The sequence below is a fragment of the Musca autumnalis genome, unplaced genomic scaffold (assembly GCF_047663935.1).
Source record: "Musca autumnalis isolate F117 unplaced genomic scaffold, ASM4766393v1 scaffold_5, whole genome shotgun sequence".
NCBI lineage: Eukaryota > Metazoa > Arthropoda > Insecta > Diptera > Muscidae > Musca > Musca autumnalis.
Window position 1 is genome coordinate 149684264 of NW_027412088.1, and position 26197 is coordinate 149710460.

The following is a 26197-nucleotide window of genomic DNA, read 5'->3' on the forward strand; positions in this document are numbered from 1 at the left end:
CCCTCTCTCACCTACAAACTGACAATTGCCGCAAGTAAACTCGCCTAATGTAAATTGGGACTTTACAAAAATACTCCTTGGGTTTTCATAAAACTTATATAACTCGTATAAAAAGTCATATACTCAAAAAAATTTTGTGTCAAAAATCTATACATAATTTATATGGGAAACGCTATAGAAAAACACACATTTTTACCCATGTAATTTCAATAAATTGAAAAAAGTGGTAAACGGACGGAACGGGTACAAAAGTATATATGGGCTAAAGGGGAGACTCTCGGGCATTTTTTTGTGAAAAAAGAACATTGTTCCATGTTGTTCCCCACAAAAGTTCTAGTCCACTAAATTTGGAATTTCTTCATCTTCCATTATTTTGACCTAATTTTTTGGTTTCCTTACTTCCAATATGTTTACTATCGAATCCCATACAGAAATCTTTGACAAAACAAAATTTTGATTTTTGGCCAGGAAAATCGATTCCTTAACCATTGTGCGCCGTTTGTCAGACTTCTGACTCAGCAAAAATTCGGATCCATTAGTCATTACGTAACCCATTACAAAGTAATGTAAACAAGCTTCTTTTCCCATTACAAGTAATCTGAAAAGTAATGGGATACTTCTTAAAAAAAATTACAAGGCAAACCTACTTACTTTGCTCCTCACTAAGTAATGAGGACGGTGGCACAGTGAGTGTGTGTCCGACTATAAATCCTAGGGTTTTGTGTTCAACGCTCACTGTCGGCACGCGAGTTTTTTTTTAATTAAAAAGTAACAGTTCGTGGTGCACATGTGCACTGCACTTTTAAGTTCTTAAGCAACCCTTAATGTTGGTGTGCGTGGCATAGTATGTAGTGTCTTTGGCTAGAAATCAGAGAGTTCGTGTGTTCAACTCGCACAGCGAGCGAAATAAAATAAAGTAAAATAAAAGTAAGAAGTGCGATGAAATTAAAAAAAATCTCTACATCAACTGTTCTAAAAACAGAATTTTTTTCAACTTACTTTTCAATTTCTAGTGGCCACAGAATAACTAGTTATTCTAGTGGTCATAAAATAACTACAAACTGAGTGCGACATGCCCTTGTAAAAATAATGGGGAAGAAACGGGGTTTGCGAGTAGTTACGGCTGCCAAAATCCCTTACAAAACCCATGATTTTGGGAGGACTTTTTGCTGGGGAGTTATGGCGGGATGAATCTGTCGTTGACCAACAACGAATTTATGATGCCCTAATCCAGAAGCGTAAACATCCGAATTTCATATATAGTTAATAGATTATGTGAAATTTACCGAAATACATAAACATACGGGTTTTTTTGAGAAAGTAACGGGTAAAACTGATAACGGACAATGAAAACGTGACAATATCGATTTCTTGGATATGGGAAACCTACATATAATTTTCATTTTTGTAGAAAATTTCATTTTGTTTTACTTTTTGAGTTCAAGAACAAAAAGGACACGGAAGGAACTGATCTAGAAGGACTACACATTCGACAGAAAGGTTCCTAATTCTATTTAACTGAAAACATGTCATCTAAAAATGATGAAACAATATCTCCAAACAGAGATATAAAGCTATTTTCTCAATGATTGATGGGGGTCACAGCGTATTCAGTAAGATTTCCCATAGAGACCATAATGTCCTTAATAGAAGACAAGGATAACTTCTCATAAGAAACAAGATGAGAATACCAATAGACCTTTGTGAGAAGACCCGTAAGACTTCTCACGAAAGAGGTTAAAGGTCCAATCTTAATTCGATTGTCATAGAACTTTACTTTTGTTTGCAAAAATGTAAAGAATCAATTGGATCAATAAAATAGAGATGAATAGTTTACACTTCAGAGGATAGTATATATCCTGTGAATTGTCCATTAACTTAGTATAATATACCGTTTGCATATATGTTTTCTTATGCCTTGTTCACACTGACGGCAATTCGCTCTCCATTCGTTATTCGAACACAAATTACGATATAATTACTACATTTCCCATACAAAATTTTGAGAACGAACACCGATTTTTGTACATTTCCCGCTTGCGCGATGGGCTAGTTCGGCATCGGAAACTCGTCGATTCTCAGCGTTACAGTAACTAGGTCCACTTCTGACCTCTCACAGTGCAATCAACTGTAAACTTTAACATGGGGATGTCATAGGAGGTAACCAATTGATACTCTATGCATTACCTATAGGTGGTATTGTACTAGTTCCAGGTTTACAGTCATATACCAGTTTATTTATAAAAATAAGTGGTGGGAAATAGTCACAACTGACGCTTCGTCGTTTACTTGGGGATATATACATATGTGTCAATTGGTTCCCTTCGCATTACTTATGGGTCAATTGTGAACTAGTACCACTTACCTCTAGTATAGGACTATTTAAATTGTGACAATTGGAATTGCTAGCGGGTAGAGAGAAGAAGAGGGCGATTTGCATATTTCCTTCGTATTCCTTTTTATACCAGAACAATATGTACGAAGATATTCAGTCCATCAACACTAGCTTCTGTTATTGGATGCTTCATTTATATTAAAGTTATGAAGAAAATGTAAATGTGAATTATTTATACAACTCGTCGTTTAAGTTAAGTTAATTAAGTCGCCACTGACGCCTCCTCGTTTACTTGGGGATAAAAAGGTGACAATTGGTTCCCTTCGCGTCTGTATACCAAAAAGTTATTTTGGCAGGTCTTTCTCTCGTTAATTTTGAAAAAAGAAAAATTAAAAAAGGTTCTGAAAACACCAAAATTGTAAGAAAATAGAAAACATGAATGAAAATAATATAATTTAATATTAAATATATCAGGAAAAATGTCTAAAATTGTCTTTTCCATTTCAAAAAAATCCAAAAAATTTTTTGATACTACATCAATGATTTTTGGTACATAGATTAAGAAAAAAATTAGCATTCCAAATCTGTTTTCGTTACTAATTTTGATCGTTGCGCGCAAAAGATATGACCGTTTTAATTATGATAATTAGAAAAAATTCTAAAAAAATCGCGGTTTAAAATAGTTAGCTGTTATATCCTATTATCGTTAACTGAATTCGTACCCTTTGCGATGATGCAAAAAATAATCGCAAAGTCTCAATGGATTCGCGAAAAATCAAATTTTTTAAATAATTTCACGTATTTACAAACATATTTTTGAAACAATAGCGCTCATACTTACGAAAAATATATAAAAAACAGCATCCAGACATTTTGAGGAATAAAATGAAATCTAAGTTGTGAAGGTTGGAGCTATTGTATTCATGTTATTTGCAAAAATACGAAGAAAATATTACGAAAAAATTAAAATCATATTATTCCAATTTTATTATACCCTATACCACAATGTGGAAAAGGGTATAATAAGTTTGTTTTCCCAAAAATTCATGTAACGCCGCGAAATATTCGTCGTAGACCCCTCATGTGGTATACCAAACTTCATATCTCGACGAGATAAAGCGATTTAGCGATGTGTGTCCGTCCGTCCGTCCGTCCGTCTGTCCGTCCATTAAAAATTGTAATCAAGCTAGAGGCCGCAATTATGGACCGATTGTCACGAAATTTAGTATGGAGGTCGGGTTTGGACCAGAATAGAACTGATTAGTTTTTGGCGATGATCGTGAAATGTTAAAGGGATGAAATGGACCAAAAACAAAATTTTTGCTCGATTTTGTAGCCGCTCTGTAGGTCGCAATAATAGTCCGATCGGCGCGAAATTTTAAACGTAGTTTTGGTTTGAGATGAAGAAGTAGCGTGCAAGTCAACGGTATGATCGGATAATATTTAGCGGGTTAAATTGATCAAAACTTTTGTGTGAAAATTGGTAAAATTTCTAATGCACATCTTATAACAGCTAGCCCGGAAAGCTAGTGCACAGGGATAGTGGTATAGGGTATCACATGGTCGGCCCCGTCCGACTATAGTCTGTTCTTACTTGTTTTTTTATTGTTTTATAGGAAAAGTTGGAGAAAAATGTTTGAGTTTTTCGGCATTTTCGTCAAAATTTCACGCAATAATGATGATATTCCGTTATAACAAATTTTTCGCTTATAGTTTTCCTATTGGATAATATTATTAGAACCTTATATTAAATCACAAGGAATTCCAATTGTGGCATAACGTTAAAATAATGTTATATTGAATATTACAACATTTGAGACGCATATAAACCGCGTAATTATGAAAATGACATGATGCGCATCCGATTTTCCAACACAGGGAATCAATCCCTTTTATTTGATGTACAGTTTGTCAAATTCTATTTGGCGGCCACGATGTAGCATCTGTTGCATTTAAGGGTGCAAAATACAGTAAAATGGTCATAATTTCCGCGAAGTTCATTTACATTTTATGCGCATCCGATTTCAATAATCACCATTAAAAAATACATCATTCTATACCGTTTCAATGCGATCCATCAAGAACCGTGGATGTAGCATCGCACTTAATTTTTAGAAAAAATCTATTATATCTCTGGATCAGCGATAGTTTTGAAATATCTGTTTTCGCGCAGTTTAAACACGCGTATCGATCTATTTATTTAAGTAGAACTGACACATCCAAAACGCGTTTTAATATGCGATATTTTCAAAATAATTTTTTGCAAATTTTCGAAATTTGAGGGGTATCATATCCGCCGATCTAGTGGGTGGATTTTTACGCGTCGTGGCTTGTTAGATTCAGAACGTAAAAAAACTAAATTTACGCGGGTTTCCACGGAAATCCAATGACGTTTGTAAATTTTAAACCAAAAAAATAGGTTTTTGAGAAAAATTTACGCACAAAAATTTCGTGTTTAGGCGCAGATTACTGTGATCCTGTGAGGGCTACACCCTCATGTTATACATTAAAAAATGCGAAATCGCGAGTACTACAATACAATAATAAGCTTTTAGGGAAAACCGTGGATGTAGCATCGCACTTAATTTTTAGAAAAAATCTATTATATCTCTGGATCAGCGATAGTTTTGAAATATCTGTTTTCGCGCAGTTTAAACACGCGTATCGATCTATTTATTTAAGTAGAACTGACACATCCAAAACGCGTTTTAATATGCGATATTTTCAAAATAATTTTTTGCAAATTTTCGAAATTTGAGGGGTATCATATCCGCCGATCTAGTGGGTGGATTTTTACGCGTCGTGGCTTGTTAGATTCAGAACGTAAAAAAACTAAATTTACGCGGGTTTCCACGGAAATCCAATGACGTTTGTAAATTTTAAACCAAAAAAATAGGTTTTTGAGAAAAATTTACGCACAAAAATTTCGTGTTTAGGCGCAGATTACTGTGATCCTGTGAGGGCTACACCCTCATGTTATACATTAAAAAATGCGAAATCGCGAGTACTACAATACAATAATAAGCTTTTAGGGAAAACCTGCTGCGCGTCCCGATTAGAGCAAAAATTCAAAAAACCCCATTTTTCAGGTTTCAAAATGTCAGCATCCGTTTGAGGTAGATACAGTGGATATATTAAAAAATCATACATTAGAAACTTCAACTCTGAAGTGTGCTCTTTAACTTCTCCTTTGAGAATTAAGCTCTACATTGTGTTGTAAAACCACTAATTGGAAAATAACATAATGAAACTCGTTTATTTCAACGATTTTTTCCGATTTTTTTACCTTGGTACGACCACAGCTTCCGCTCAAATTATTATTTTAAGAAACCCCTCGGTGAATCGGGCTAAAACAGTTTATTTTGCCGAAATGCGGTCGAAAGTTATGGTATAGTAGAACTGATCGCGAGTTACAATACCCCATACCTCAGTTTCAACATAAGTTAATTTTCTAAACATAAGTTAATTTTCTAATTTTCTAAAGCTTGATATATCTTAAAGAAGGACAAATATTTTTCCAGTTCATATCAATTAATTTTACTCGTCTTTTGGGTGAAACTTTCTTTAAAATCAGTAAATAAAATGTATGAAAATATGAATCATGTTGCTATGAATTGTGTAGTATGTCGTATGAAGGGTTAATTCGTGTACGTAGTTATGAGAGCGAACAACGTTATTCAAATGCTGGTATGAACATGGCATTATATTTTTCTTTTAAAATAAATAATGATTTAAAAAAAATTTCTTGTTCCAAATTTAATGTTATATTTCTATAATGTGGAAAAAATTTTGCCTGGAGTCGGAGTCGAGTTATTTATTTCGATTCACATTCAGACTTCGACTCCAGCAAAATTGCTCGACTTCGACTTCGAAACCCTGCCTTAAACCAATGTAATAGCACAGGTGAATATTATTGCGCAATTGTGTACGATATTATGACATTTTTACTAAAAATATGTGTTCAAAAGCCGCATAAAAAGAGTTGACTCCATTATCATTGAAAATCGATTATCCGTAATGCCTCCGGTCCCGTCCATCATGGATAATCAAGGTCCGACTGTACATCAAAAAACATAATTTCTTCAGATTTTACATCAAATATTCTCAATTGCAAATGTTTTGAGCAGAACCAAATGTGAGTTCGACGTTTGTTTTGTATATTTTTGTAAAATAAATGCAATTATCCCAAATTGTTTTTTAAATCTTTAAAAAGGGTCCAATAAAGAATCAACCTACAAAAATATTTGCATTTCAAATCCATAAATTACCTCAGAACTATATAAAATGTTAAATGTCATTCCAGTTGTAAATCTTTTGAGCAGCACTGTATATATGTATATTTTATACGGTCTCCGACAAATATTTTCATGTGACTATATGAAGGCGTGGACCTATTCCGACAAAGTTGTATACCCCAACGAAGACTAAGTGCCAACTTTCTGCCCTTTCGGTGTAATAATGAGGCTAAAACCTTAAAAATGCCTAAAATCGGGAAGTACCCTTCTATGGGGGCTATACGAAGGTGTGGACCTTTACCAACAAACTTCATATGGAACGTTTAACACCCCATATGAAGACCAAATACCAAATTTCAGCCATTTCGGTGGAATATTGAGGCCTTACTTACTTAGCTGGCCCATTACAGAACATTTGTTCCATAGACCGAACTAAGAAAAGATCTCAAATTCTCTCTGTTTCGTGCTTCGCTTTTTGGAATACCGCGCCTTTATCCACTTGTTTGCGCCATCTATTCCAAGCACTGCCTTATCTGCTTGCGCAAGTACCCAGGCTTCGGAACCATACATCAGCACGGGTAGTATCAGTGTTTTGTAAAGCGTTATTTTTGTTGGACGAGTTGTGGCTTTGTTTTTAAAGTGCATACTTAAGCCAAAGTAGCATATGTTGGCCAATACAATTCTTCTTTTTATTTCACAACTGATGTCGTTTGTTGTGTTTACGGTGGTGCCGAGGTATACCAAGTCTTTTACTACCTCAAAATTATAGGGACCAACTTGAACAGTTGGTCCGATCTCAATGGACGCATTGTGTGTAGACACCATCAAACTCACTTTAGCAGATTCTCCTTCGACCTGCATAAAGGTATCGGTTACTTCTTTTACTGATCGTCCCATGATGTCTATATCATCAGCATAAGCAAGTAACATGTGGCTTTTGGTGTATATTGTGCCACTTCTTTTGACTTTTGCCTCTCGTATAACCTTTTCTTGCAGGATGTTGAAAAGATCACACGAAAGGCTGCCTCCTTGTCTGAAAACTCTTTTGGTACAAAACTCTTCGGAGAGGTTCTTTCCTATTTTAACTGAAGATCTTGTGTCAGTTAGAGTCATTTTACAAAGCCGAATTAGCTTTGCGGGGATACCAAATTCAGACATTGCTTGGAATACCTTTGAACGTAGCGGGTCAATGGTGGACTTGCCAGGTCTAAAGCCGCATTGGTATGGTCCAATTATTTCGTTGACCATGGGCTTTAGTCGTTCTCACAATATCCCTGACACTATCCTGTAGGTGATAGGGAGAAGACTTATGTCCCTATAGTTGGAGCATAAAGTCTTATCTCCTTTCTTATGGACGGGACACAGGACGCTCAGGTTCCGATCGTTGGGTACGCGTTCTTCCTGCCAGATGGAGTTAACTATAACTAGCTGATGCCCACACCTTATCAGCGTGTCGCCTCCGGTTTTAAACAGCTAGACAGGTAGGCCATCAACTCCTGCTGCCTTATTATTCTTCATCCGGTTTATTGCTGTCTTTACCTAATCTTGGCCAGGTGGTATACATTCAATACCATCTTCTGGGATTGGATCTGTGGTATCTTCCTCGACTTCGCTACTATTGGATACCAACAGTTTGGAAAAATTTTCTTTCCATATCCTTAGCACACTATCTTTATCAGTTACCAGATTACCTTGCTGGTCTCTACAGGAGGATGTGCCAGTTCCAGAGCCATCAGTTTGATGTTTCACTCTTTGGTAGAATTTGCGGACTTCATTTTGTCTCCGGTACATCTCGATTTGTTCACACTCCCGCTTTTCCATCTCTCTCTTTTTCCTGCGGAAAAAAAGTTTCTCCTCTCTCCTTTTCTCCCAATATCTCCCTCGTGCGCTACGCGTTACAACAAATTGTAGAGTAGCCCTATATGCCGCATTTTTCTCTTCGGTAGCAGCACGACACTCCTGGTCATACCATGGATTCCTTGGTGGAGGTCTCTGGTATCCAAATACTGATTTTGCGGCTGTTTGCATGGAGTGGGCAATGTTTTGCCATTGTCCTGATATGTTATCGGGACGAGGAGTGCTTTGATTAAGCAGTTGGGCCAGTTGAGTGGAATATGCTGTGGCTATCTGTGTGATTGCAGCTTACCGATGTCCAACTTCTGTGTTGTGTCTGTTCGCACTTTGTTTGCTACGTTTAATCTGGTACGTACCTTTGCTGCAACAAGGTAGTGGTCCGAGTCTATGTTTGCACCTCGGAACGATCGTACATCCAACCCGCTTGATGCATGTCTTCCATCTATCACAATGTGATCAATTTGATTTATTGTTCTTTGATCTGGCGACAGCCAGGTGCCCTTATGAATATCGAGATGCTTAAATCTGGTACTGCTAACTACCATGCTTTTCTTGCAGCAGCAAAGTCTATCAGCCTCATACTATTGTCAGATGTTTCACTTTTGGCATTCAAATCGCCTAGTATAATGTTAATGTCATGGACAGGGCAACGGTCATACATATGTTTCTTCTAAGCGCAAGTAAAATATATCTTTGGTCTGTTCGTCCTTGTCTTCAGTGGGAGCATGAGCGCAAATAAAGCCGATGTTGAAGAATTTTGCTTTTAATCGAATTGCAGAGAGTCTTTCATTCACTGGGGTGAAGCTGGAGACCAGATGTTTTAACCTCCGACCAACTACAAATCCGCAACCAAACTCATGCTTTGTGCCATGGCAGCTATAATACAGTGTGACGCCTTTCCCGGTCCATCGTATTTCCTGTATGGCAGTAATGTCGGCCTTGTACTTTTCAAGTACATCTGCCAGGGCGTAAACTGCACCTTCTATATAAAGAGTGCGAACATTCCAGGTGCAGATTCGCAGATCATGGTCCTTAAAACGTTTGCGGGGGTCGTCAACTTTTGAGGGATTTGTTTTTCTTTTCTTTCGTTTTTTCATAGTAGGCTGTTTTTTCTAGGGGAGGGTTACTAACCCGACGCCCAAACCCAAGTTTTTAACGTTCTTATGGGTGAACGCGCGGCACATGTTAGCTCACTAACTTTAACGGGTGTTAAAGGCAGTTCCCCAGGTGACACCACGGGGAGGTCAGTGTCCACTTGAGATGAAAGAGGGACCAAGATAAATCCTGGGCTTTGTCATGTTAAAGCCGGTCAGGACCGTTCCTTGGTATCTTCCATCCCCTACCTCACCTGGAATATTGAGGCCACAACCTTCAAAATACCGGAAATAGGGAGGTATCGTTCTATATGGGCTATACTAAGGCGCGGTCCTGTACCGACAAGTTTCTGGCGGAAAGTTTTATACCCCCAGCGAAGACTAAATAAATAAGTACTGAAAATCGGGAGGTACGTTCTTTAGGGGCTATATGAAGGCGTGGAACTATACCGACAAATTTCTGGGGTAAAGTTTTGTAACCCCAATGAAGACTAAGTACCAAATTTCAGCCATTTCGGTGTGATAATGAGGCTAAAATCTTAAAAATACCGAAAATCGGATGGTACTATTATATCGGGTTGTATCTTGATTTCAACAGACGGACGGACGTACATGGTTGTATCGACTTAGAATTTTACCCTGATCAAGAATATGTATACTTTATAGGGTCTCCCTTGAATATCTCGATGTGTTACAAACGGAATGACATATTTAATTATACCCTCTATATTATGGTGGAGGGTATAAAAAAGTTGAGTATACCCATCACAAATGCAAAAAGTAAGAAAAGCGTTAAGTTCGGTCGGGCCGAAATTTTTATGCCCTCCACCACAAATATCAGCCATTTCGGTGGATTAATGTGGCCACAACCTTCAAAATACCGAAATTCGGAAGGTACCGTTCTATGGGGCTATATGATGGCATGGACTTATACCTACAAATTTTTGGGGGAAAGTTTTATACGCCTAAAGAAGACTGAATACCAAATTTCAGCCATCTCGGTGTGATAATGAGGCTAAAACGTTCAAAATATCGGAAATCGGGAGATATTGTATTATGGGGGTATATCAACACGTGGACCTATATAAACATTTTATGGTAGAAATGTTTCTTAGCCTCTGGAAACACAAAATACAAAGTTACAACCGATTCTTTGGTCAAATGGGTCTAATACATTCAAAATATATTAAAATGACGCGTACTTTATAAGGGGCCTTATGTGGGGCCTATACCAAAACGTGGACCTATATAACCCAACTTTGGTAGGAATGTTTTCTGGCCTCTGAAGACACAAAATACCAAATTACAACCAATTCTGTGGTCAAATGGGTCTAATACATTCAAAATATATTAAAATGACGCGTACTTTATATGGGGCCTTATATGGGGGCTATACCAAAACGTGGACCTATATAACCCAACTTTGGTAGGAATATTTTTTGGCCTCTGGAGACACAAAGTACCAAATTACAACCAATTCGGTGGTAAAATGGGTCAAATATCTTAAAAATTCCTTAAAACGACGACGCGTCACGCGTCATTTTGTATGGGGGCTATACGAAAGCGTGGACCTACATAGCCCGCTTTCAATACCAAAAGTCCTATGTAAATACATATAACAAAATTTCATCAACCTACGTCAATCCGTTCGGACGCTAGAGTGGTTTCCACAGACGGACAGACGGACGGACATGGCTATATCGATGTAGAATTGCACGCTCATCAAGAATATATATAGTTTGTGGGGTCTACAATGATTATTTCGAGTAGTTACAAACGTAGTGACAAACTTAATATACCCCCATCCTATGGTGGAGGGTATAAAAAAGTAAATTTGGCAACACTGACAGTGATATTTTGGCAGTGGTAAACAGAGTCAGTGACACATCTACATCTCACCACACCTGTTGTCAAAGAGTGTGGGAGTTATGAATACCTTATCGAACATTAAGAGATTGAAATTAGATATCTGCTCTTTCGTACTCTCTGTGCTGTCTTATCTTAACAAAACACACGTTTAATAGTCATACAAACATTTCAAATACATTTTTAAAGCTGTCGGTGAGTGAGCGTCGTAATTCAACAGGTAGACATACAGGTAGGTATGTAGTTTGATATGGCTTGGTTGGTTGGTTAATGATTTTTCTCGCAGGTACTCATTGTTTAGTTATTGAAGAGAGTTCGTGGAGTTATCAAGTCACCGAGTAGCAGCGAATGACTATGAAGTGTTGTGCGCTTATTAAACAAAATCGTGGTGTATAGAAGAAGAAGCTGAAAAACATACAATAAAATTAAAACAGAGAAAATGGCTAAATTCTTCTTGTCGATGACGGGTTAATTTTTTATATACAGAATTATTTTAATGGATTTAGTTTTTAGTTAACTGAAAACAAGTTACAACAAAAAAGTATTACCCATAAGAAAACAAAATAGTGTGTGGTATAACAAAATACCAAATGAAAAAGTGAAAATAATACCAACAAAATAAAGTGAGCAGCAACTGCGAAAAAAAGAAAACAAAACAGAAGAATTGTAAAAAACAAGTAAACGAATTAAGGGTTTTTCCTAAGAAACCTATAATTAAGAGGATCTACAAGTGCTGTAGCCCAGGTTTTATGATCGTCATTGTACAAAAAAGCCAATAACAACAACGTTAACCAGAGGTTATCATCTACAAGGCAAAATACACCCCAGGGGAGAGACGACTAAATGAACAGGTATGTAGGCAGTTAATTTGTTGTGCATTGTTGTTGTTGGCTGTCTTTTTGCCAGCCAAAAAGAGAATTCGAATTATTGTTTGTCAGCAGCAGCAACAGCATGGCCAAATGAGAATACAGGGTATATTCTCCACCGATTATGGGAATGCATCAGGTTGCGTGCTAACGGATATGGATGGATGGTTTGGTGGTTTTGTTGATGGCATGTCTAGGGAACACACCGTCATACATACACATGAACGTAGTGCGGTCGGTCAGTCGGCACCAGTGTGTTGCAAGTGAGCAGTGGTGTGGCCAGGAGGGGTTAATAGCAGTTTAAAGTTAACTACACACCAACATTTCGTACTACACTTGTTTGTATATAACTTTTTGTTGTTTTTATTATAACCATTAATTTCTCTCTTTTGTTGTTGGCCCAATGATGATCAGTTTTTTTTCTTAAACATTAATTTTTCCATGTTTCTTTACCACCTTTTGTCATTGCATGAGTATGGGTTATATTCTCTGTACTCAGGTAAGAAAACCAGAGATATTAACGACTGTTCATTTTTTGTGTGTTGTTGATTTTTCAATTCTCACAATTTTCGTGAGACTGAAAACGTTAACTCTCTCTATAGTTGATAGAGTAAATTTTTGTTATTCCCATTGTTGTTTTTATTGGTTTATATTTGAAAAGATAGCATCTCGCGGTAACTAACTCAAAGGTGTTTGATTCCAATTAAATGTTAAACCTACAAGTGGTTGAAAAGTGACATATCCTAATTAAAGGACTTGTCATTGTTTCCGTTTTCATTATTTTCCCACCTGAATTTCGGAACAATAAACAAGGGATGAAAAGGAACTAGGTATGTAGTTGTCAAAACAATGAAAATGCCTACAAGATTATGTGGTAGTTATCATAAACACTGGGCCAAATTATTCCACAAAACAAGTGAGCAAAGGCTATAGTCGGGACAGGGCCGACTATGTGATACCCTACACCAATACCTGAGCATATGGATTTCTCTGGTAAACATTTCTTTTTGGGAGATACGAAAGTTTTCAAACATCCTGGCTGTTATACCAGACGAATGAACGAAAATAATTAATAATTTGACTACTTTCGCAATCTACTCGTACTTGATACTGATTGAAAGCTCTGCACAAGAGAAAAAGAATAGAAGCAGTGGCATTTGTCATTAAAATGTCTTGATCATTGGTCACTTTTGTTGAATTGCACCCAACCAATGCTGGGATATTCGTTATTACGATTCAAGTAAAAAAAATGGCACGCCACTTACTCTAAAGCCACACGTTGAAACTTTCTGAATGAGCTCCTTCATCTCCCAAAAGCTGTGAAAGTTTCGTATGAAAGTTTCAACATGTGGCTTTAGAGTTACTTTGCAATGGCGATCTTTTCTTCTTCCATTGGCAGGCTTTCCTTTTGAAATATACATACTAGAAGGGAAGATATTCGCTTAAAATAAGACGTTGAATTCTTCCCACACAAGTTTGTTGCCCAATATTCTAGGTAGTGCTTTATAATTTGGTATAGAAGTTTCTATTGCCCCTAGGATGTTTGGTTCGATATTTTGAAAGTTTTAGCCTCATTATCACATCCAAATACCTGAAAATTGTTTTTTAGTCATCGCTTGTGCTATAAAATTTTCCATCTGAAATTTGTCGGCATAGTTCCATGTCTTCATATCGCCCCATTCAACGGTACAATATCCCACCGAACATGCTGGTAACAATATCCCACCGAACTGGCTGAAATTTGGTACTTAGTCTTCGTTGGGGGTGCAAAGCTTTCCGCCTGAAACATGTCGGTAGGCCCACTTCTTTATATAGCCCGCATAGAATTTTCGGTATTTTGAAGGTTGTGTCCCCAACATCCCTCGGAAATAGCTAAAATTTGGTATTTGGTCTTCGTTGGAGGTATAAAACTTTCCACCTGAAATATGCCGGTATATACTAACGCCTTCATATAGCCCCCATAGAACGGTTCCTCTCGATTTTCGGTATTCTGAAGGCTGTATCCCCAATATCCCACCGAAACCACTAAAATTTGGTAGTTAGTCTTCGTAGGGTTGTAAGACTTTCCATCTGAAATTTGTCGGTATAGGACCACGTTTTCATATAGCCCTCATAGAACAGTACCTCCCGATTTTCGGTATTTTGAAGGTTTTAGTCTCATTAAAACACCGAAATATCTGAAATTTGGTTTTAGTCTTCCTTGATGGTGTCAAAATTTCCACCTGAAAATTTTCGATATTTTGAAAGTTTTAGCCTCATAATCACATCGAAATGGCTGAAATTTGTTATTTAGTTATCGCTTGTGGTATAAAACTTTCCATCTGAAATTTGTCGGCATAGTAGTTCCACGTCTTCATATAGCCCCCATAGAACGGTACCTCCGGATTATTGGTAACAATATCCCATCGTTGGGTGGTATAAAATTTTCCATCTGTTGGTATATGTCCACGCCTTTATATAGCCCCCATAGAACGGTACCTCTCGACTTGAGGACCTTGTCCCTAATTCTGATCTTGTCACAAATATCTTTAGCTTGCGCGGACGACTTAAACAAGCTATCGAACGTTACATCCAGTATTTTGGTGTAGTTTGCGGTATAAATCAGAACACCATATCGACCAATATATTCAAGGGGAGCTTCATTTCATATTCCGCAGATAGTGGAGTACAATAATGCTTAGTTTATATTTACGAAGTCCACTCGATTTGAACTGTCAATTCCTTTGCGTATATGTCAAATGAAAACTCATCTGAAATCCTTTGGATTTCATTTCACGTTTAATCAATGGTATTGACAGTTGAAATCGAGTGGATTTCGTAAATGTAAACCAAGCATAAGTCTGCTATGTAGACATTTAACCTATCACATATGCATGTCATTTGAAACACCACCAAGATCGGGCAATCATCGGCATACACTACGATATCTATGCCATAGAAAGGTGTATACCGTGTGGGGTGTGGAAATCCAAAAAGTTGGAGGTTAAACAGTTCCGGAGAACTTGGGGAATTGCTTATTTCACTCCACCGACCTTAGGATTTTTATTTCTGTATTCCAAAAGCGACCCGCGTTCACACATATAACTAATTATCCATCGTTTCAAACCTGGCAAAGGACGTCTTCTTCCAACAGCTTGGCATGGTGTACGGTATCGAAGGCTTGCGATAGGTCAAGAGCCACCATGACTCTTTGGCACACGTCCTGTTGCTGTTGGCGTACTGTGCATTTTCCGGAATACATGCTGATATCGGGCAACTGGGAAACTGTAGTAGTGCCTCTAGAATATTTGCTACTAGAGTTGGGCAATCTAGTTCCCAGAGGGGATCGATCTTTCTAGTTCGTTTTCCCAAAAGGAACTAGTTCCTCAATATAGTTCCATAGTTCCAAATAGTTCCGAGAGCGATATAGTTCAATGAGTCTTTCTCTTTCATAGTTCTTGCTGTTTCCTTCGTTCCAAATAGTTCCGAGAGCGATATAGTTCCATAAATCTATATGAATTATCTTATCGTACTTTTTGTTTCCTTCGTTCCAAATAGTTCCGAGAGCGATATATGCAGAGCTCCGAATACTCGCTCAAATTCGCTCGAATTCCACTCGCGAGTGAAACTCTTTTCGAATTCGCGCAAGTTGAGGGGGATAACTTGCCCCGTCCCCACCGCCAAACAAAAACTTACCCCACCCCCAAATAAACTAGCCCCACTCCCACCAAAAAAATAGGACCCACAAAAAACTACCACCTCCCCCCAAATTTTCACTCGCGAGTAAATCAAATCTCTGGATATATGTAGTTCCATGAATCTTTCTGAATTATCGTTTGGTGGAATTGCCATAATAATAAATGAATTGCAGCGATGTAACGCGCATGTCAATTACGTTTATTTGCCAATGTGGCAGAATCTGAAAACTTAACACAACGAAAAACCAGTAAGGAAAGGATCAAAGTCGGGCGGGGCCGACTATATGATACCCTACACCACTGTGAATATGTAAAATATAAATCGGAGCTATATCCAGATCTAAACCGATTTTGATATAATTTGGCACATTTATTTCCAGACCGAATTCAGTCACACATTCCAAATATCATTGAAATCCGACTTATATAGCGTGTTTGGAGCAGCAAATACGCGAAATCGGCCGAAAATATATATGGGTGCTATATCCAAATCTGAACCGATTTCGATATAATTTGGCACATTTATTTCTAGACTGAATTCAGTCACACAATCCAAATTTCATCGAAATCGGAAATATATAGCGTGTTTGGTACAGAAAATACGTGAAATCGGCCGAAAATATATATGGGAGCTATGTCCAAATCTGAACCGATTTCGATATAATTTGGCACACTTATTTCTATACCAAATTCAGTCAAACATTCCAAATTTCATTAAAATCGGACGTATATAGCGTGATTGGTACATCACATACGAGAAATCGGACGAACATATATATGGGAGCTATATCCAAATCTGAACCGATTTCGATATAATTTGGCACATTTATTTTTAGACCAAATTCAGTCACACATTCCAAATTTCATCGAAATCGGACATATATAGCGTGTGTGTTAGAGAAAATACGTGAAATCGGCCGAAAATATATATGGGGGCTATACCAAAACTTGGACCGATATAGCCCATCTTCGAACTTGATCTTCCGACGGCTAAAAAAATGGTATTCCCCAATTTTCAGCGAAATCGGTCAACAAATGCGACCTGTACGTTGCGAACGGACGGACGGACGGACATGCATAAATCGACTCAGAAAGTGATTCTATGTATATCCCTAGAAGGAACTATGGGCCTATCTCGCTTCCTTTTGTATGTTACATACAAATGCACTAACACATAATACCCCTTACCACATAGTGGTGTAGGGTATAAAGATCCACGTAGGTGATAAATTAAAAGAACGAGATGAAAAAAAGGAACTATATATGCTAAAGGAACTATATAAAAGCAAGAGCCGGATATAGTTCCAATAGTTCCTTATTCGGAATAGTTCCTTGGAACTAGTTCGTTCCGAAACTACACAACTCTATTTGCTACTGGCGATAGGAGAGAGTTCGGCCTGTTCGATTCGCCTCTGCTGGAATCCTTGCCTGGCTTTAGTAGCGGGACCACACTGCCAACTATCCAGGGTGGGTGAGAGATTCTGTGTGTGCCCAAGGCTTTGGATGATTTTGCGTTTCGGATGACATCTGCAACATTTGAGAGGGCTCTTATACACCGTGGCACGCTCCTCCCTATCACTATCGGTGTGCTCTATAAACTGCCGGTTAAAATAAGACGCGTAAATTTTCGAATCTGTCAATGTCACTCCGTTGAAAATAACGGCCGTTCTATTATCCTTCTTTACCGGATTCTAGAGTGATTTAACCGTTGCATTGCCACATATGGTATAGCCACTTATGCACGCTTACTATTCTATTGATTTCAAGAGTAAGTTCCTTAACTCTAAGATCTTCGGGGTTCGTACGAGGAATCTCATCCTGCTCACTTGCTAGTTTCGTCGCGACGCGTCGCCTGTGCTGGAAAATTGGTCTAATTTCGTGTATTCAACCCAAAGATAAGTAGTGAGTAACTGCAGTCGTGATGATGTCAACTACCCGAGGATTTGAAGAAATGGTATGAAGCTTTGATTGGTAAATTCTCTGAATACTTGCCAATCAGCTTTTCCATAGTTAAGAAAAGTTCGGTGATCATAGGATATGAAATCGGGTGGTCTGTTTACGAAGATTATGATCGGGTTGCCAGGACACGGCATTTATCAGACCGGGCGCCACAATTGCGATGTCTGGTGAACTGTTGCAATCTCCTCTTGTCCTCGTAAGAGCGTGGAGCTATCAGTTTTGATAATAGCCTAGGATGGAATGCCAAAGCTCATGATGATCATAGAAGCCACTAGGCACCAGACGGTTATTGCCCTTCAATAGCGAACTATTGACGGGCATATGACGCAGCGTACACCTATATATACATTAAGGAACTCTACGTCGACAGTTCCAATTTTTACTACTACACCCACACATTCAGTGTATGAGTCACTAGAGTCAAGCTCAAGCGAAATAGGTCTGTACTGGACAGACTGGTGTAATACCACCTCCACCGCTTCTTGAACGTTCCTTCTGCCAAACGTTGTTTCCACCGCAACGTTCTAAGCTACAGGTAACGTTGAGCTTTGTTTCAGGGACCGCGGCGCCCATGATTATGCTCCTACAATTTCGCTGACGTTGTTGCGGAGAGCTTTGCAATTGCTTACAGGAACGATGTATTTCTGCGACACTGAACAACAACATGTGTTGTTAAATGCTGCGTTTGCTGTTGTTGTGGAAACTCTGATGGTGTATATTCTATGAATCCGACGACAAAGTTGGAGATACGCTTGGAGATGTTCCGACGCAACAAACAGCAACATAACTCCTATCGCGCAGCATTTCTGAAGGCAGCTAAGTCCAGAGCAGCCTCGAGGGTGCAACATTCCCTAAATCCATTACATCTCACCAATGTTGATATGTGCGGATCTGGAAAACAGATCTATGGCCTGGGGTTCTTTTCTATCCCGTCACAAAAAAAGAGCTCGGAGCTGGCATTCCGGGATATATCGCTGCTTCTTTCGGTGCATAAAACCGGCCACCGTGGGATTGGTGCCATTTTAGTTTGTTTCGGAACTTCTGGCAATTCCACATTTGAGGTTCAGTCACGAAACTTCTCCACCAAAACTAGCTATAATTTGACATTTGAAGTTCTTTGTGGTCACAATACCTACTTCTTCACCAAAAATCTTCAATACAGGTCCACGTTTTGGTATAGGCCGCATATAACTATACCTTCCGATTTTCAGTATTTTGACGATTTTTAATTTGACATTCCCAGCGGTCACAAAACTTCTCTACCAAAAATTGCCAAAATAGGTCCATGTTGTGGTATAGCCCTCATATAACCGTTGTTCCATATCACAACAATAACAACATCATCAGTTTATCTTAAAAAACAATAACAGGTGATTCTTACCCATTGTGCAATGAAAATATCAACACATGGATTAGCCCTATTAATCCGATAAAGCAGAGTCAAATGTTCTGTGTAATAAAATCTCCCGTAAAACTCATAAGTCATAAATAATCTCATCCAAGGAGAGAGTCTAGCAAATTTCTCTTTTTTCAGTATTGTTTTTGGTTTTATCTTTGATCTCAGATTTAAACAGATAGATTATTGTTTACGGTACATTGAGATGACACAGGAAAGAAAAAACAATAACAATAAAGCCATATTCAATTCGGATTATTCATAACCAAGCTAAAAGGTGCGTGAAGGCATCTCCTCAATTGTCCACAATATTAGGTGAGATAGGTACCTATTGAATTTTTTAGTCAGAGGTGTCCAATTTTGTTTTTTTTTTTTTTTTTGGCATTAGTAGTGTTAAGACGATCTTTTCTTTGTAAGCAATGGAAGATAAAAATTAAGTGAGAATATGGTTATTTTGCGTTACGAATGCGTTGGAAGTTGAGCATTGTTGATTTAGTTGTTTTGGTTATGGAGAGCCATTTTCTGTTGGGAGAGAGAGGGAAAATGTATGTAATAAAGGTGAGATAAATGTGTAAATAAGATAGTATTTGTTAAGTTCTCTCTCCACCTCTCTGGAGAAAAGGTAAACACCGTTTAACTATGAGAGATTTTAAGTTATACAGGTGAGATAAAGGTGTAAAATTTAGCCCTCTCTTCAGTTTAATTGTGGAAAGGTAAACACAATATCAACAAGTTAGGAAGAGAACCCCGTATTTTGTATGTTGATATGGAGAAATGAGAGGCCAAATGAGAACGATATCTGGCATTGTTTTACCACTACAGCTACAACAAACACCTGGTTAAATGAGTTGTGGCAAGAGTTACGTGTTTTTGAGTTACTGAATGAATTGAATGACAGAATCAACCAAAGAAACACGATTTAACCTGGCAGTGGCGGTGTTGTTGTTGTTGTTGTTGTTATTTTTGTTTCGGTGAGTTGAAATTGGAAATTGGGGACCAGACAGAAACTCACAAAAACACATTATACCGACGACGAGGTGTAAAGAAGGAGAACTGAAAAAAGAAATACGAAAAAAAGTTGAAACGCTCGTTAGTTGGCTGGGCTGCCTGGTTCAGGTTTTCGTACACACAGTGGAAACCACAAATCACCAGTTGCTGTTTTACCATCTAACGGAGAGCGCGACTAAACGGATAACCTCGGACTAGAAAAAAATCGACGGCGTCAAAACAGACAAAATATACTTTAAACAAAATTTTTGTGGACACAATTTTAGTGAAATTTTGTTAAAGTTGAAAGACAATTTTTTAAAAGTTTTTGTTTAAGAATTGTAAATTTAGAAAAAAGAAAAATAATTATAAATCAGTGATATTTTTCCATGACATCTACTTAAAACAAATTAAGATAAAAAGTGCAATAAACAAATAAAAGTTGTGAAAAAAATTAAATAAATATTATTTCAACAAACAGACAGATATCGCGATCGCCATCAACAAATTGTGAATAAAATAAAACTAACATTACATCTAAATATTGAAAGTTTCCATTAGCTTTTGGGAAATCCAAGCTAGCTTAACCACCATCCAGTTATTTGGACACTTGGCCTGCTTGTATCTTCCAGCCAACCCAACCAGCCAGCAAGCAGTCATTAGTAATTATCTACAACCTGTTGAAGAAACGGAAATCTTGAATCTTTGTGAATGTTTTCAAGTGTGGAAAAGCTGCAGGAAAATTGTGGATAAACTACTTCAAAACAAAAAATAAAAATAAAAGAAAAAAAACTAAAAGCAAAAACCTGATTAGACACAACATACCACTAAAAATAGAAATCAGACTATCAGTTAATCAGTCGGGCTACTATTCCCCAGGTTGAATCCATGAGATTATCAGAGCCGAACCATAAAAAAAAAACATAAATTAAAGCATTTCTTTTCTTCCCCCTTGGAATTGTGACATTCCGTTGAATTTACGATCTTATAAAAAACAACAACAACTGCACCACAACTGCTATTATTTCCACCTGTAACCACCTATCTATCTACAACAATAACAAGCATAAGAAAAATATAGTACATTTTTCTACAAAAACAACAACTACTCGACTCTGTATAACACGCAAAACGCTTTCATGCGTGCAACAAGTGCAGTGCTAATGTAAGTACCACTTAACTATCAATCTAAACTACCTACCTACCTAACTACCCATCTACCTACATTCGAGTACGAACTATTCGAAATAGTCATAGGCACATTAGACATGACAGCCTTATAGATGTTAGCTAAATAGATGGACATTTTTGAAAGAAATTCACTTCCCATTCATTCATCTTTTAATTATTTAGAAATGTTCCGAAAAAAAAAAAAACATTTCCTTCCCATTGATTGGATGCCCGATTTTTAGTACCTACCAACCAACTTCTTTCTTCTTTAGACTGTCATCATTTTTTTACTATTTCGTTTTATTTTCTAAACGTCATCTCATTTTTAGTTTTCTTTTTCGGTTCGGTTTCTTGTTGATGATCTGTGAAGTGAAAAGAAATTTACAGTTAAAAGTAACGACCAACGTTGTTAAGCAGAATACCAGAATTTTTCTTTTGAAACAAAAAAGTAAAAAAAAGAAGAACCAACGAACAGCCAGGTAAAGCAAGAATATTACAGTGAACGTCAAAAGTCTATCCATAGTTTTAAAACATGTTTTAGAAGTTTGAATAGCCGTTGACTAGTTAATATTCCACGAAGATGTCAGACGGTGTAGAGGGTGGTATTCTACTCGATTTTTTTTGCTCAACGAACCCTGATTAATCAAAACAAGACATTATTGGGGAGTTTGGGTCTGAATAGCTTCTTTGCAAAATCCACAGTTCTCAAAGTTATGTCCAATCCCTTGAGTTCCATCTGTAAGTGTAACTGCAAAAGGGGACCTAGTCCAGAGACAAAAAAAGAAAAATAAGTTCAAATTAAGATTGCTCAGTTATAGCTTTAAAACCCTGAATTACATAAGGCAAATTTGCTTCTGGGGAAGTAGATTGGAGTACTAATACCCCGTTTGCACTTAACTGGATTTAATAAACACACTGGGTTTCAGATGTTAATTCCATAGAGCAAACGTCAAATAAATCCTCATAAAGAAGGTTAACCCGGCAAAAAACTCTACTGCAAAGGCAAATTTGCTTGTGGAAAGTTGATTGGAGTGCTAATACCCCGTTTGCACTTAACTGGATTTAATAAACACACTGGGTTTTATATGCCAATTCCATAGAACAAACGTCAAATAAATCCTCATAAAGAAGGTTAACCCGGCAAAAAACTCAACTGCAAAAGCCGTTTAACCAAAACAAGACATAGAGGAGTTAGTTTGGGTCTGAGGGCCCGTAGCTTCTTTGCAAAATCCACAGATTTCAAAGTTATGTCCGATCCCTTGAGTTCCGTCTGTAAGTGCAACTGCAAAAGGGGACATAGTCCAGAGACGAAAGGAGAAAGATAAATTCATATAAAGATTGCTCAGCTATTCCTAGTAAGCCCCGAATTACATAAGTCAATTTTGCCTGCGGCTAATCCATGCACCGGACTTTTCCAAGAAAAAAAGAAAACATTTTGAAATATTGCTAAATCGTCGAGAATGTTCTTTTAGACCCCATAACGTCTATACATACCTAGCAAACAAATATTCGATGAACGTTACAGGTTACATAAAGAATGGGAATTTTCGTGGGACATTAAGCGTTATAGTCGATCAAAATTATCACCTGTACATTTGTGGTCCATTTATTTGGAACCTCATGATGGATTCTCTGTAGCGGGAATTAGCGGCCATATTCAGGATCTGGGCGTATGCGGATGGCCTGCTTATCATGATCGATGGGGAGACTCGTGTCGAAGTGGAACATCGTGGTGAGCAGGCCAAGGGCATCGGGGGTGGTTCTAAAGTGACCGAGTGTATGTTGAGGTGTCTAGAGAGAAGACTAAACTAATTCCGCTGATAGGCAGATTAGCACACAGTCGTCCTCCCCACGTTCAATTGGGTGACCATGGCATACGGTACGTCATGCAAGTGAAGTACCTGGGTATAACGATGACCGAGAGAATGATCTTCCTGCCGCACTTTGGTCGCTTGAAGGACAAGTTGACAGCTGTTGCTGGTGTGGTCAGAATACGTTCAGTGCGTACCATATATGGTGCGCTTTTTGTTACCTGTGCAACATATGGTGCACCTGTATGGTATGTCGCAGCAGAGTCAGCTTTTGGACGGAGAAAGCTCTTGTCGTCTCAACGTGTGGTGATGTTAGCATGTCTGCAAGTGTGTCGCGCTGTGTCCATGGATGTAATGCAGCTGTTACTTGGCGCCCCGAAAGCGAGATGTGGGGCTGTTCTGTATAAGTTGAAGCGTGGCTTGCAGCTGTCTGAGGATGATTGGCTCGAGCATTCTGATTTGGTGGATGGGGATGTTAGGCGGCGCAGTGCAATCCTTCGGCAATGTGCTGCTGATAGGTGGCGGACTAGGTGGACGAACAGTGAGAAAGGGAGGGTGACGTACGAATTTATTCGTGACGCAACTTTCGCCCTGGTCCGCCCAGACTTCGGCTTTAGCATGAGTTTGGGATTCTTACTGACGGGAGATGGCTCTCTAAATGCATTTTTTCCACGCAAGAGGTCTGTCCGGATATATTTCTGAGGACTGAAGGCATATACTGACGGAATGCCAGTACTATGATGACATTAGAGATATAGTCAATATGGGTATTACATATGAAGGGGCGGGGTAGGATTACAGGGCCCCTGAGACAGTCGGACCTTTAGTTGTTTAAGTAGTTTTGCACGTCAATTGTTTAAGGACTAGAGGACTAGAGAATGCCTAGACTTAGTGGAGGTAATCCCTCCACATAGTCATATCTACAATAGGTTGTTGTGTTGGTGTTGGAGGAGACTTGGTGTAGGTCCACACCTTCATATAGCCTCCATAGAATGGTTCCTTCCGCTATTCGGTAGTTTGAAGGTTGTGGCTTCAATATCCCCCTGAAATGGCTGAAATTTGTTATTTTGCCTTCATTGGGGGTGTAAAACTTTCTACCTGAAATTTATCGGTATAGGTCCACGCCATCATATAGTCCCCATAGAACAGTCCCTCCCAATTTTCGGTATTTTGAAGGTTGTTGCCTCAATATATCACCGAAATTGCTGTAATTTGGTATTTAGTCTTCGTTGAGGGTATAAAACTCTCCACCTGAAATTTGTCGTTATAGATCGGTGCGTTCATATAGTGCCCATAGAACGGTCCCTCCCAATTTTCCCACCAAAATGGCTAAAATTTGGTATTTAATATTCCTTGGGGGAATAAACCTTTCCACCTGAAATTTGTCGGTATAAGTCTACGTTTTCAGATAGTCCCCATAGAACGGTACCTCCTGATTTTCGATATTTTGATGTGGTGGCCTCAATATCCTACCGAAATGGCTTAATTTTTGTATTTAGTCTTCATTGGGGGTATACAACTTTCCACCTGAAATTTGTTGGTATAGGCCCATGTCTTTTGTATCCCCTATAGAAAGCTACCTTCCGATTCAAGGTTGGGCCTCAATTTTCCACCGAAATGGCTGAGATTTTGTGTTTAGTCTTTGTTGGTGGTACAGTATTTTTTGCTTACCTGCACAATCAAAAATTGCACGACTTCTTGTGCAGCAATCCCCAAAATGCAGGAAGCTTAAATTCGCTTACCTGCCCAACAAGGCCGATATCTTCAATATTATTTACGTGCATATGATGAGCAGCTATAAGCAATGTTGAAATAATAAAGTGAGAGACATTTCAAGTTCGTATAGCCCCCATATAACGGGGGATTTTACCTAAAATTTTTAACCTAACTACCTGTGAATTGACGTTTGGACTTCCCAGTTGTCACAAAACAACAACAACCAAAAATTGTCAACATTGGTCCACATTTTGGTACAGCCCTTCCGATTTTCGGTATTTTGAGGATTTTAACTAAATTTTTGACCGAACTACCTGTAATTTAACATTTATGGTTCCCAGTGGTCACAAAACACCTCACGGTATTTTGAGGAGTTTGGGTACAATTTTTGACCAACAAATGTTTTGTCCGTATTGAGATGCCCACATGTCCATATATGTATGTATTAGCAAGTGCCCGCTACTTCGTTAGCGGAAGTGACACAATTATAAAGAAAATCTCAGCATTAAAACTATTTTTTTAATAGAAATTATTTTTGTTATTTCTGACCGATTTCTGAATTTAAAACCCTAATTTTGTCTTCAACAGCAAATATGTTCAACAAACCAAACATTATTGAAAGAATCTTTGTTTTAATTTCAAATTTAAAATCAAAATTTTTACAAATTCATCGTTTGTAATCATCTTTTGTCTAACTGGATTTTAACGAAAGAAAATCTTTTGTGCGACACCTGTGATGTGAAAACAAAATTATTAAAGAGACGTAAATCAGGATCGGTTGGTATTTATAGCTTAGAGGTAGTTTACACTATCTATCGATGTCATATGACACGAAATAAAAAAATTCCATATCTACCCACGCAGGCAATGTGGAGACGTAATTTTATTACATTTTTGCTGGTGTGGACGCACAGAGTAAATGGCGTAAGGAAAATCTCCAATATTGCTCATATTAGTGAATATATAACGATGGAAAATTTCATGTCATATGATATTTACATATAGTGTAAACTACCCCTTACTTGAAGTTTATACCATTATCACCAGCTGCGACATCTGTTGCAATGGAAAATAACAACCTTCTTTGTCTTTCCAATATATATTGGTTTACGATAAAATAAATGCGCCTAGAAGTAAACTACAAAATTTGGAATTGTTTGAGATATTTTACGGTATTAAGAAATTATAGCATTTAATTTGACAAATGTGTTGCCAATAATAAGGATTTTTG

The 26197-nt window shown here is 38.0% G+C and overlaps 1 protein-coding gene across 4 annotated transcripts in view; it reads left to right on the forward strand.

The window, feature by feature from the left end:
- Window positions 1–11672: 11672 nt before the first annotated feature.
- Window positions 11673–26197, forward strand: part of fus (epithelial splicing regulatory protein fusilli) — a 152118-nt gene continuing 137593 nt past the window's right edge. For 2 of the 4 annotated variants that reach the window (XM_073992687.1, XM_073992685.1), the window contains exon 1: window positions 11673–12235. The gene's annotated coding sequence lies outside the window, so the exon portion shown is untranslated. Of the gene's footprint in view, window positions 12236–20305; window positions 21435–26197 lie in introns of those variants that run through there. The other 2 variants (XM_073992686.1, XM_073992684.1) reach the window with 2 other exon arrangements.